This window comes from Hemiscyllium ocellatum, unplaced genomic scaffold (genome assembly GCF_020745735.1).
Source record: "Hemiscyllium ocellatum isolate sHemOce1 unplaced genomic scaffold, sHemOce1.pat.X.cur. scaffold_352_pat_ctg1, whole genome shotgun sequence".
Lineage (NCBI taxonomy): Eukaryota > Metazoa > Chordata > Chondrichthyes > Orectolobiformes > Hemiscylliidae > Hemiscyllium > Hemiscyllium ocellatum.
In genome coordinates, this window is record NW_026868451.1 from 1 (window position 1) to 13,272 (window position 13,272).

Consider the following 13,272-nt stretch of genomic DNA (forward strand, 5'->3'; position numbering starts at 1 on the left):
GGGGGCGAGAGAGAGAGGGGGTGCAAGAGAGAGCAGGCGAGAGAGAGACACACACAGAGGGGCGAGAGAGGTGGTCGAGAGAGAGAGGTGGCGAAAGTGAGAGAGAGGGGGCGAGAGAGAGAGAGGGGACGAGAGAGAGAGGGGAGTGCGAGAGAGAGAGAGATAGGGAGGCGAGAGTGAGAGAGAGATTGAGAGAAAGGGGCGAGAGACAGAGATTGAGAGAAAGTGCTCCCTCAGTACCTCAGAAATGCTCCCACAAAACATCAGAAAGTGTTCCCTAAGTTCCTCAGAAAGTGCTCCCTCAATGCCTCAGAAAGTGCTCCCTCAATTTCCCAGATGGTTCGCCCTCAATATGTCAGATAGTTCTCCCTCAGTATCTCAGAAATTGCTCCCTCAGTATCTCAGAAATTGCTCCCTCAGTATCTCAGAAAGTGCTCCGACAGTACCTCAGATAGTTCTCCCTCAATACCTCAGGCAGTGCTCCCTCAGCACCTCATTATGTGCTCCCTCAATTCCTCAGAAAGTTCCCCTCAGTCATCTGAAAGACCTTCCACAGTACCTCAGAAATTGCTCCCTCAGTACATCAGATATTGCTCCCTCAAAACCTCAGATAGTGCTCCCTCAATCCCTCAGAACGCGCTCCCTCAGTACCTCAGATAGTGCTCCCTCAGTACCTCAGAAAATGCTCCCTCAGTACCTCAGAAAATGCTCCCTCAGTACCTCAGAAAATGCTCCCTCAGTACCTCAGAAAATGCTCCCTCAGTACCTCAGAAAATGCTCCCTCAGTACATCAGAAAATGCTCCCTCAGTACATCAGAAAATGCTCCCTCAGTACATCAGAAAATGCTCCCTCAGTACATCAGAAAATGCTCCCTCAGTACATCAGAAAATGCTCCCTCAGTACCTCAGAAAATGCTCCCTCAGTACCTCAGAAAATGCTCCCTCAGTACCTCAGAAAATGCTCCCTCAGTACCTCAGAAAATGCTCCCTCAGTACCTCAGAAAATGCTCCCTCAGTACCTCAGAAAATGCTCCCTCAGTACCTCAGAAAATGCTCCCTCAGTACCTCAGAAAATGCTCCCTCAGTACCTCAGAAAATGCTCCCTCAGTACCTCAGAAAATGCTCCCTCAGTACCTCAGAAAATGCTCCCTCAGTACCTCAGAAAATGCTCCCTCAGTACCTCAGAAAATGCTCCCTCAGTACCTCAGAAAATGCTCCCTCAGTACATCAGAAAATGCTCCCTCAGTACATCAGAAAATGCTCCCTCAGTACATCAGAAAATGCTCCCTCAGTACATCAGAAAATGCTCCCTCAGTACATCAGAAAATGCTCCCTCAGTACATCAGAAAATGCTCCCTCAGTACATCAGAAATGCTCCCTCAGTACATCAGAAAATGCTCCCTCAGTACCTCAGAAAGTGATCCCTCAGTACCTCAGAAAGTGATCCCTCAGTACCTCAGAAAGTGATCCCTCAGTACCTCAGAAAGTGATCCCTCAGTACCTCAGAAAGTGATCCCTCAGTACCTCAGAAAGTGATCCCTCAGTACCTCAGAAAGTGATCCCTCAGTACCTCAGAAAGTGATCACTCAGTACCTCAGAAATTGCTCCCACAATATCTCTGATGATTCTCCCACTATACCTCAGATAGTTCTCCTTCAATACCACTTAAAGTGCTCCCTCAATACCTCATATAGTGCTCCCTCAGTACCTCAGAAAGTGCTCCCACAATGCCTCAGAAAGTGCTCCCTCACTATTTCAGATAATTCTCCCTCTATACCTCAATACCTTGGAAAGAGCTCCCTCAATACCTCAGATAATGCTCTCTCAATTCCTCAGATAGTGTTCCCTCAATAACTCAGATACTGCATCCTAAGTACCTCAGAAAGTGCTCCCTCTGTACCTTAGAAAATGTTCGCGCAATACCTCAAAGTTCTCCCTCAGTACCTCAGACAGTGCTCCCTCAATACCTCAGACAGTGCTCCCTCAATACCTCAGTAATAGTGCGTCCTCAGTACATCAGAAAGTGCTCCTTCAATACCGCAGAAATTTCTCCCTCAGTACCTCAAAGTGCTTCCTCACGACCTCAGAAAGTGCTCCTTCAGTATATCAGAAAGAGCTCCCACAATACATCACATAGTTCTCCCTCAGTACCTCAGAAAGTGCTCCCTCACTACCTCAGAAAGTGCCACCTCAATACCTCATAAAATGCTCCCTCAGTACCTCAGAAAATGCTCCCTCAGTACCTCAGAAAGTTCTCCCACATTAAATCAGGAAGTGCTCCCTCAATACCTCAGAAAATGCTTCCTCAATACCTCAGAAAATGCTTCCTCAATACCTCAGATAGTCCTCCCTCAATACCTCAAATAGATCTCCCTCAATACCTCAAAGTGTTCCCTCAATTCCTCAGATAGTTCTCACTCAGTACCTCAGAATGTGCTCCCTCAATACCTCAGAAAATGCTTCCTCAATACCTCAGAAAATGCTTCCTCAATACCTCAGAAAATGCTTCCTCAATACCTCAGATAGTCCTCCCTCAATACCTCAAATAGATCTCCCTCAATACCTCAAAGTGTTCCCTCAATTCCTCAGATAGTTCTCACTCAGTACCTCAGAATGTGCTCCCTCAATACCTCAGAAAATGCTCACTCAGTAACTCAGACAGTGCTCCCTCAATAACTCAGAAATTGCCACCTCAATACCTCAGAAAGTGCTCTCTCAATTTTTCTGATAGTTCTCCCTCTATACCTCAGATAATGCTCCTCAATTCCTCAGATAGTGCTCCCTCAGTACATCAGAAAGAGCTCCCACAATACATCACATAGTTCTCCCTCAATACCTCAGATAGTTCTTCCTCAGTACCTCAGAAAGTGTTCCCTCAATTCCTCAGAAAGTGCTCCCTCTATACCTCAGATGGATCTCCCTCAACACCTCAGAAGCTGCTCCCTCAACACCTCAGAAGCTGCTCCCTCAACACCTCAGAAGCTGCTCCCTCAACACCTCAGAAGCTGCTCCCTCAACACCTCAGAAGCTGCTCCCTCAATTCCTCAGTACGTCTGAAATTGCTCCCTCAGTACCTCAGAAAGTGCGCTCTCAGCACCTCAGATGGCTCTCCCTCAGTACTTCGGGTAGATCTCCCTCAATACCTCATAGTTCTCCCTCAGTATCTCCCGAAGTCCTCCTTTAGTACCTCAGATAGTTCTCGCTCAGTACCTCAGAAAGTGCTCCTTCAATACCTTAGAAAGTGCCCCTCAATACATCAGACAGTGCTCCCACAGTACCTCAGAAAGTGCTTCCTCAATACATCAGGTAGTGCTCACTCAATACCTCAAAAAGTGCTCCATCAGTACATCAGATAGTGCTCCATCTATACCTCAATAATGCTGCCTCAGTTCCTCAGAAAGTGCTCCCTCTATACCTCAGACAGTCCTCCCTCAATACCTCAGGTCGTGCTCGCGCAATATCTCAGATAGTGCTCCCTCAGTACATCAGATAGTGCTCCCTCAGTACATCAGATAGTGCTCCCTCAGTACCTCAAGAATGCTGCCTCAGTTCCTCAGAAATTGCTCCCTCAATACCTCAGACAGTGCTCCCTCAATAACCTCAGAAAGCGCTCTCTCAGTACCTCAGAAAGTGCTTCCTCAATACATCAGACAGTGCTCCCTCAGTACCTCAGATAGTTCTCCCTCAGTATCTCCCAAAGTCCTCCCTTAGTACCTCAGATAGTTCTCGCTCAGTACCTCAGATGGTTCCCCCTCATTACCTCAAAGAGTGCTCCTCAATTCCTCAGATAGCTCTCCCTCAGTACCTCAGACAGTGTTCCCTCAGCACCTCATAAAGTGCTCCCCCAGTACCTCAGAATGTGCTCCCTCAGTAGATCAGAAAGAGCTCCCACAATACATCGGAAAGTGCTCCCTCAATATCTCAGATAGTTCTCCCTCAATACCTCAGATAGTGCTTCCTCAGTACCTCAGAAAGTGCTCCCTCAATACATTAGAAATTGCTCCCTCAATATTTCATAACGTTCTTCCACTATGCCTCAGATAATGCTACCTCAGTACCTCAGATACTGCTCCCTCAGTACATCAGAAAGAGCTCCCTCAATACCTCAGAAAATGCTGCCTCAATACCTCAGATACTGCTCCCTCAATACCTCAAGAATGCTCCCTTAGTTCCTCAGAAAGTGCTACCTCAATTCCTCAGTACATCTGAAATTGCTCCCTCAGTACATCAGAAATTGCTCCCTCAGTACCTCAAAAAGTGCTATCCTAATACCTCAGACAGTGCGACCTCAATACCTCATAAAGGTGCTCCCTCAGTACCTCAGAAAGTGCTCCCTCATTATCTCAGAAAGTGCTCTCTCAGCACCTCAGACAGTACTCCCTCAATACCTCAGATGGCTCTCCCTCAGTACCTCAGGTAATTCTCCCTCAACACCTCAAATATTTCTCCCTCAGTACCTCACAGAGTGATCCCTTAGTACCTCAGATAGTTCTCCCTCAGTACCTCAAAGTGCTCCCTCAATATCTCAGATAATGCTCCCTGAATTCCTCAGATAGTACTCCCACAATACTTCAGAAAGTGCTCCCTCAGTACCTCAGAAAGTGCTCCCTCAGTACCTCAGAAAGTGCCACCACAATACCTCAAAGTGCTTCCTCAGCACCTCAGAGAGTGCTGCCTCAGTACATCAGAAAGTGCTCCCGCAATACCTCAGAAAATGCCAATCAATACCTCAGAAAGTGCTCCCTCAGTTCCTCAGATAGTTCTCCCTCAGTACCTCAGAATGTGCTCCCTCAGTACGTCTGAAAGTGCTCCCTCAATACCTCAAAGTTCTTCCTCAGTTCTCCCACTATGCCTCAGATAATGCGCCCTGAATTCCTCAGATCGTGCTTTCTCAGTACATCAGAAAGAGCTCCCACAATACCTCAGAGAGTGCTCCCTCAATACCTCAAAAATGCTGCCTCAGTTCCTCAGAAAGTGCTCCCTCTATACCTCAGACAGCGCTCTCTCAGTACCTCAGAAAATGCTTCCTCACTACCTCACAAAGTGCTCCCTCCGTACCTCAGAAAATGCTCACTGAATACCTGAGAAAGTGCTCCCTGAGTTCCTCACAAAGTGCTCCCTCAATGCCTCAGATGGATCTCCCTCAGTACCTCAGATGGATCTCCCTCAGTACCTCAAACAGTTCTCCCTCAGTACCTCAGAAAGTTTTCTCTCAATGCCTCAGAAAGTGTTCCCTCGGTAACTCAAAGTGGTCCCTCAATGCCTCAGATGTCTCTCCCTCAGTACCTCAGGTAGTTCACCCTCAATACCTCAAAGAGTGCTCCCTCAATTCCTCAGAGAGTGCTCCCTCAATTCCTCAGATAGTTCTCCCTCAGGACCTCAGACAGTGCTCCCTCAATTCATCAGAAAGTGCTCCCTCAATTCATCAGAAAGTGCTCCCTCAATTCATCAGAAAGTGCTCCCTCAATTCATCAGAAAGTGCTCCCTCAGTGCATCAGAAAGTGCTCCCTCAGTGCATCAGAAAGTGCTCCCTCAGTGCATCAGAAAGTGCTCCCACAATATCTCAGATAGTTCACTCTCAATACCTCATATAGATCTCCCTCAGTACATCAGAAAGAGCTACCACAATACCTCAGATAGTGCTCCCTCAATACCTCAGATAGTGCTCCCTCAATACCTCAGATAGTGCTCCCTCAATACCTCAGATAGTGCTCCCTCAATACCTCAGATAGTGCTCCCTCAATACCTCAGATAGTGCTCCCTCAATACCTCAGATAGTGCTCCCACAGTACCTCAGAAAGGGCTCCCACAGTACCTCAGAAAGGGCTCCCACAGTACCTCAGAAAGGGCTCCCACAGTACCTCAAAGGGCTCCCACAGTACCTCAGAAAGGGCTCCCACAGTACCTCAGAAAGGGCTCCCACAGTACCTCAGAAAGGGCTCCCACAGTACCTCAGAAAGGGCTCCCACAGTACCTCAGAAAGGGCTCCCACAGTACCTCAGAAAGGGCTCCCACAGTACCTCAGAAAGGGCTCCCACAGTACCTCAGAAAGGGCTCCCACAGTACCTCAGAAAGGGCTCCCACAGTACCTCAGAAAGGGCTCCCACAGTACCTCAGAAAGGGCTCCCACAGTACCTCAGAAAGGGCTCCCACAGTACCTCAGAAAGGGCTCCCACAGTACCTCAGAAAGGGCTCCCACAGTACCTCAGAAAGGGCTCCCACAGTACCTCAGAAAGGGCTCCCACAGTACCTCAGAAAGGGCTCCCACAGTACCTCAGAAAGGGCTCCCACAGTACCTCAGAAAGGGCTCCCACAGTACCTCAGAAAGGGCTCCCACAGTACCTCAGAAAGGGCTCCCACAGTACCTCAGAAAGGGCTCCCACAGTACCTCAGAAAGGGCTCCCACAGTACCTCAGAAAGGGCTCCCACAGTACCTCAGAAAGGGCTCCCACAGTACCTCAGAAAGGGCTCCCACAGTACCTCAGAAAGGGCTCCCACAGTACCTCAGAAAGGGCTCCCACAGTACCTCAGAAAGGGCTCCCACAGTACCTCAGAAAGGGCTCCCACAGTACCTCAGAAAGGGCTCCCACAGTACCTCAGAAAGGGCTCCCACAGTACCTCAGAAAGGGCTCCCACAGTACCTCAGAAAGGGCTCCCACAGTACCTCAGAAAGGGCTCCCACAGTACCTCAGAAAGGGCTCCCACAGTACCTCAGAAAGGGCTCCCACAGTACCTCAGAAAGGGCTCCCACAGTACCTCAGAAAGGGCTCCCACAGTACCTCAGAAAGGGCTCCCACAGTACCTCAGAAAGGGCTCCCACAGTACCTCAGAAAGGGCTCCCACAGTACCTCAGAAAGGGCTCCCACAGTACCTCAGAAAGGGCTCCCACAGTACCTCAGAAAGGGCTCCCACAGTACCTCAGAAAGGGCTCCCACAGTACCTCAGAAAGGGCTCCCACAGTACCTCAGAAAGGGCTCCCACAGTACCTCAGAAAGGGCTCCCACAGTACCTCAGAAAGGGCTCCCACAGTACCTCAGAAAGGGCTCCCACAGTACCTCAGAAAGGGCTCCCACAGTACCTCAGAAAGGGCTCCCACAGTACCTCAGAAAGGGCTCCCACAGTACCTCAGAAAGGGCTCCCACAGTACCTCAGAAAGGGCTCCCACAGTACCTCAGAAAGGGCTCCCACAGTACCTCAGAAAGGGCTCCCACAGTACCTCAGAAAGGGCTCCCACAGTACCTCAGAAAGGGCTCCCACAGTACCTCAGAAAGGGCTCCCACAGTACCTCAGACAGGGCTCCCACAGTACCTCAGAAAGGGCTCCCACAGTACCTCAGAAAGGGCTCCCACAGTACCTCAGAAAGGGCTCCCACAGTACCTCAGAAAGGGCTCCCACAGTACCTCAGAAAGGGCTCCCACAATACATCGGAAAGTGCTCCCACAGTACGTCAGATCGTTCTCCCTCAATACCTCAAAGTGCTCCCTGAATACCTCAGATATTTCTCCCAAAATACCTCAAATACTTCTCCCTCAGTACCTCAGAAAGTACTCCCTCAATACCTCAGTTCGCCCTCAGTACCTTAGAAAGTGCTCCCTCAGTACATCAGAAAGTGCCCCTTAATACCTCAGAAATTGCCCCCTCAATACCTCAGACACTGCTCCCTCAGTACCTCAAAAAGAGCTCCTTCCATACATCAGAAAGAGTTCCCACAGTACCTCAGAAAATGCTCCCGGAATACCAGAGAAAGTGCTCCCACAATACCTCAAAATGTGCTCCCACAATACCTCAGATACTGATCACTCAGTACCTCAGAAAGTGCTTGCTCAATACCTCAGAAAGCGTCCCCTCAATAACTCAGACAGTGTTCTCTCAGTACCTCAGAAAGTGCTCCCTCAATACCTCAGATAATGCTCCCTCAATTCCCCAGTTAGTTCTCCCTCAGTACCTCTGAAGGTGCTCCCTCAATTACTCAAAGTGCTACCTCAATTCCTCAGTTCATCTGAAATTGCTCCCTCAGTACCTCAGAAACTGCTCCCTCAGAGCCTCAAAAAGTACTCTCTCAATTCCTCAGACAGTCCTCCCTCAATACTTCATAAAGTGCTCTCTCAGTACCTCACATAGTGCTGCCTCAGTACCCCAGAGAGTGCTCCCTCAATACCTCAGAAATTGCTCCCTCAATACCCCAGAAAGTGCTTCCCCAATACCTCAGATAGTTCTCCCTTAGTACCTCAGAAAGTGCTCTCTCAATATCTAAGTGCTCCCTCAATTTCTAAAAAATGCTCCCTCTTTACCTCAGAAAATGCTCCCTCAATACCTCAGACAGTGCTCCCTCAATACCTCAGACAGTGCTCCCTCAATACCTCAGACAGTGCTCCCTCAATACCTCAGACAGTGCTCCCTCAATACCTCAGACAGTGCTCCCTCAATACCTCAGACAGTGCTCCCTCAATACCTCAGACAGTGCTCCCTCAATACCTCAGACAGTGCTCCCTCAATACCTCAGACAGTGCTCCCTCAATACCTCAGACAGTGCTCCCTCAATACCTCAGACAGTGCTCCCTCAATACCTCAGACAGTGCTCCCTCAATACCTCAGACAGTGCTCCCTCAATACCTCAGACAGTGCTCCCTCAATACCTCAGACAGTGCTCCGTTAGTGCCTCACAATGTGCTCCCTCAATACCTCAGAGTTCTCCCTCAGTACCTCAGAAAGTGCCCCCTCAATACCTCAGAAAATACCCCCCTAATATCTAAGAAAGCACCACTTTGTTGTGTTTAACCCCAAAGCCCCTCAGACAGTAGCTCCACAAAACATTCACACCCTCAACACTTCAGGGCTCAGCCCAGCTCCCCCTCAGACTGTGTTCAAACCCCTTCAGACGGTAAGGACCCACATCCACCCCTGTTCAAGGTTGAAGCCCAGATTCCCAGAACATGACTTGTCTCTCTGGATTAATTTTAGAATTCCTACAGTGTAGAAGCAAGCCATTCCGTCCATTGGCCCCACACTGACTGTCTGAACAGCATCCCACCCAGACTCACATCCTCTACTCGATCCCGGGAATGCTACATTTCCCATGGCATCTTTGGACTGTGGGAGGAAACTGGATCCCCCGGAGGAAACGCGCACAGATAGAGAGAGAATGTGTAAACTCCATACAGACTGTCACCGGGAGTTAGAATCAAACCACTGAGGCACCGTGCTGTCCTCTCTCCCTGGATGTCATGCCATTTAACCTTTCACTAAGCAGTCCCCCATGTGAAACCTTCTCATCTGTCTCCTTGGTCATCCCTTCAAAAGCTCCATCAAGTTGGACACATCATTTCCACAAACAAAGCCAAGCTGACTATCCCTAATCAATTCTTGCTTTTCCAAATGTAAGTTGTCTCTCAGAATGCCCTCCAACAGCTGACCCACCACTGCCATCAGGCTCACAGCTCCATAGTACAATGGCTGTACCTTGCAGCCTTACTTCAATAATGGCCCATCATTAACCACCCTCCAGTCTTCAGGCCCCTCACCCGTTGTCACTGATCAGTCCATCTGACAAGGCCATCTCCATCCTTCTGTAACCTAAGGCTATCCTCCTCAGTATTTATCACCCAACCAATCTTCATATCATTCATGAACCCAATGATTAACCATCCACCATTCAAACCTACATCTTTTCTATCAGCCACATCAGCAAGACCCAACAGTGAGACATGAACGGACAGAGATTTCTAATTGGGCCATCACTGTCTCCTTCCTGTCACTCAGCATTCTGCGCCAAATTCCTTGGATCTTGAGATTTTATGTTCACTATCAGTTTCCAGTATGGGTCCTGATAAAAGCCTTACTGACCTCCAAGCAGGCGACAGGAAAGTATTGCCCTTATTTACACACCTGGTCACCTCCTTAAACAGTGCGATCCAATTGGTCAGACCTGACCTTCCCTTAACAGAGCCATTCTGACTGTTCTTCATGAACTCCAGTCTCTTTAAATGCTGATTAATTCTATCCCCCAAAATTGCTTCCAACAGACGTCCCACCCACGATATTAGCCTGACTGGCCTGGAGCTGCCTGATATATCCCATGCTCCCTCTTGAATAACAGTAACACATGGTCAGTCTGCAGACAACTCTCCTGTGGCCAGAGGGGATTTGAAAATGTTTGCTAGTGTACCTGCTACTTCCTCCATCACCTCATTCGGTAAATTGAGATACATTTCCACCGTCTTTGGAGATTTATTGGGTTGTAAGAAGGCCAGACCACTCAGAACCATCTCTCTCTCTATATATGTTTACTCATTTAATTGTATCACAGAGCATCTCCACGATTTATTATCAACCCTGTCCCAGTGAGCACTGACAAAATGCATCCATTCACTACATCCTCTGGGTCCATGCACAAACTCTCACTGTCTTCCACAGCCTACTCTTTCTCTCATTATCAATACATCCTTAATATCACTGTAAAGTCCTTTCAGGTTTTTATTTCCCCTCTTAGCCCTCCTCTCTCCCAGGCAATTAGCCTGCGATACGGTTTGGAGGAGTGTGGGATGTCATTCTGGAAGTGGATGAGCATTGGGAAGCTCAGAAATAAGGAACACACGACTGTGCTGAGTGTGGGGCAGTGGGATCCATTTGGGATGAGCAGACGGAAGCTGAGGAATAAACCTCAGCCCTGCAGCATGAAAATATCCCTTTGAGCTGGCAGGTCAGTCACGTGAAACAAACCCTCCAACCCTGGGAAAAGAGGATGGAACCTCTTCAAGTTCAAAAACCAAATGAAGACGGTCTGTTTGAACACGGGAATCATTGCTGAGCAGGGTCTGTAGGACGCAGAAGCAGAAATGTACTGAACAATTCCAGATATTCCTCGTAGACCACAAGACATGGGAGCAGAAATTAGGCCATTCAGCCCATCTGACAGTGTGGCACTCACTCAGTACTGACCCTCTGACAGTGCAGCTCTCCCACAGTTCAGACCCTCTGACAGTGCAGCAATTCATCAGTACTGATCCTCTGACACTGCTGCATTCCCTCAGTACTGATCTTCTGACACTGCTGCACTCCCTCAGTACTGATCCTCTGACACTGCTGCACTCCCTCAGTACTGATCCTCTGACACTGCTGCACTCCCTCAGTACTGATCCTCTGACACTGCTGCACTCCCTCAGTACTGATCCTCTGACAGTGCAGCACTGCCTCAGTACTGACCCTCTGAAACAACACTCCCTCAGAACTTACACACTGACTGTGTCGCACTCTCTCAGTAATGACCCTTTGACAGTCCATCACCCTCTCAGTACTGACCCTCCAACAGTGCAGCATTCCCTCAGTACTGACCCTCCGACAGTGCAGCTCTCCCTCAGTACTGACCCTCCGACAGTGCAGTATTACATCAGTACTGATCCTCTGACAATGGTGCACTCCCTCCATACTGACTCTCTGACATTGCAGCACTCCTTCCACACTGACCATCTGGCAGTGCAGCACTCCCTCAGTACTGACCCTCTGACAGTGCAGCACTCCCTCCACACTGACCCTCTGACAGTGCAGCACTCCCTCAGAACTGACACACTGACCGTGTAGCGCTCCCTCAGTAATGACCCTTTGACAGTCCATCACCCTCTCAGTACTGACCCTCTGGCAATGCGGCAATTACTCAGTACTGACTGTCCGACACATAGTGTGGCGCTCCATCAGTACTGACCCCTCACAGCGCGGTGATCACTCAGTACTAACCACCTCAGAGTGTGGCGCTCCATCAGTAGTAACCCTCTCACAGTGCGACACTCTGACAGCATGGCCATCCATTAGCACTGACCCTCAGAGAGTGCGCACTTCATCATTACTGACTCTCTCACTGCATAACAATCCCCCGTCCTGACTCTCTGACAATGCTGCACTCCCTCCACACTGATCCTCTGTCAATGCTGCGCTCCCTCCACACTGACCCCCTGACAGTGCTGCGCTCCCTCCACACTGACCCCCTGACAGTGCTGCGCTCCCTCCACACTGACCCCTGACAGTGCTGCGCTCCCTCCACACTGACCCCTGACAGTGCTGCACTCCCTCCACACTGACCCCCTGACAGTGCTGCACTCCCTCCACACTGACCCCCTGACAGTGCTGCACTCCCTCCACACTGACCCCTGACAGTGCTGCACTCCCTCCACACTGACCCCCTGACAGTGCTGCACTCCCTCCACACTGACCCCCTGACAGTGCTGCACTCCCTCCACACTGACCCCCTGACAGTGCTGCACTCCCTCCACACTGACCCCTGACAGTGCTGCACTCCCTCCACACTGACCCCCTGACAGTGCTGCACTCCCTCCACACTGACCCCCTGACAGTGCTGCACTCCCTCCACACTGACCCCCTGACAGTGCTGCACTCCCTCCACACTGACCCCTGACAGTGCTGCACTCCCTCCACACTGACCCCCTGACAGTGCTGCACTCCCTCCACACTGACCCCCCTGACAGTGCTGCACTCCCTCCACACTGACCCCCTGACAGTGCTGCACTCCCTCCACACTGACCCCCTGACAGTGCTGCACTCCCTCCACACAGATCCTCTGACAATGCTGCGCTCCCTCCACACAGATCCTCTGACAATGCTGCGCTCCCTCCACACAGATCCTCTGACAATGCTGCACTCCCTCCACACAGATCCTCTGACAATGCTGCACTCCCTCCACACTGACCCCTGACAATGCTGCACTCCCTCCACACTGACCCCCTGACAATGCTGCGTTCCCTCCACACTGATCCCCTGACAATGCTGCACTCCCTCCACACTGATCCTCTGATAGTGATGCACTCCCTCAGTACTGACTCTCTGACAGTGCAGCTCTCCCTCCGTACTGACCCTCTGACAGTGCAGCACTCCCTCAGTACTGACCCTCCGACAGTGCAGCACTCCCTCAGTCCTGACCCTCCGACAGTGCTGCACCCCCTCAGTACTGACCCTCTTTTTTCTATTTCATGTAGTGTTGTGGAAATTTAGAGACATAGGGTTTGCAGATTCTGAGGAAGTATGAGCGAGACACACAGTCCAAGCCCTGTCTGAAACTCTCTGTAATAGACTATTCAGAGGCACAGAGTCACAGAGATACACAGCTTGGAAACAGTCCTTCCTGTCCAACGCGACCATACCAACCAGATATTCTCATCTCATTTCGTTCCATTTGCTAGCACTTGGCTGATATCCCTCTAAACCCTTCCTATTCACATACTCATCCTGATGGCTTTCAAATGTCACACTTGTACCAGTCCCCAT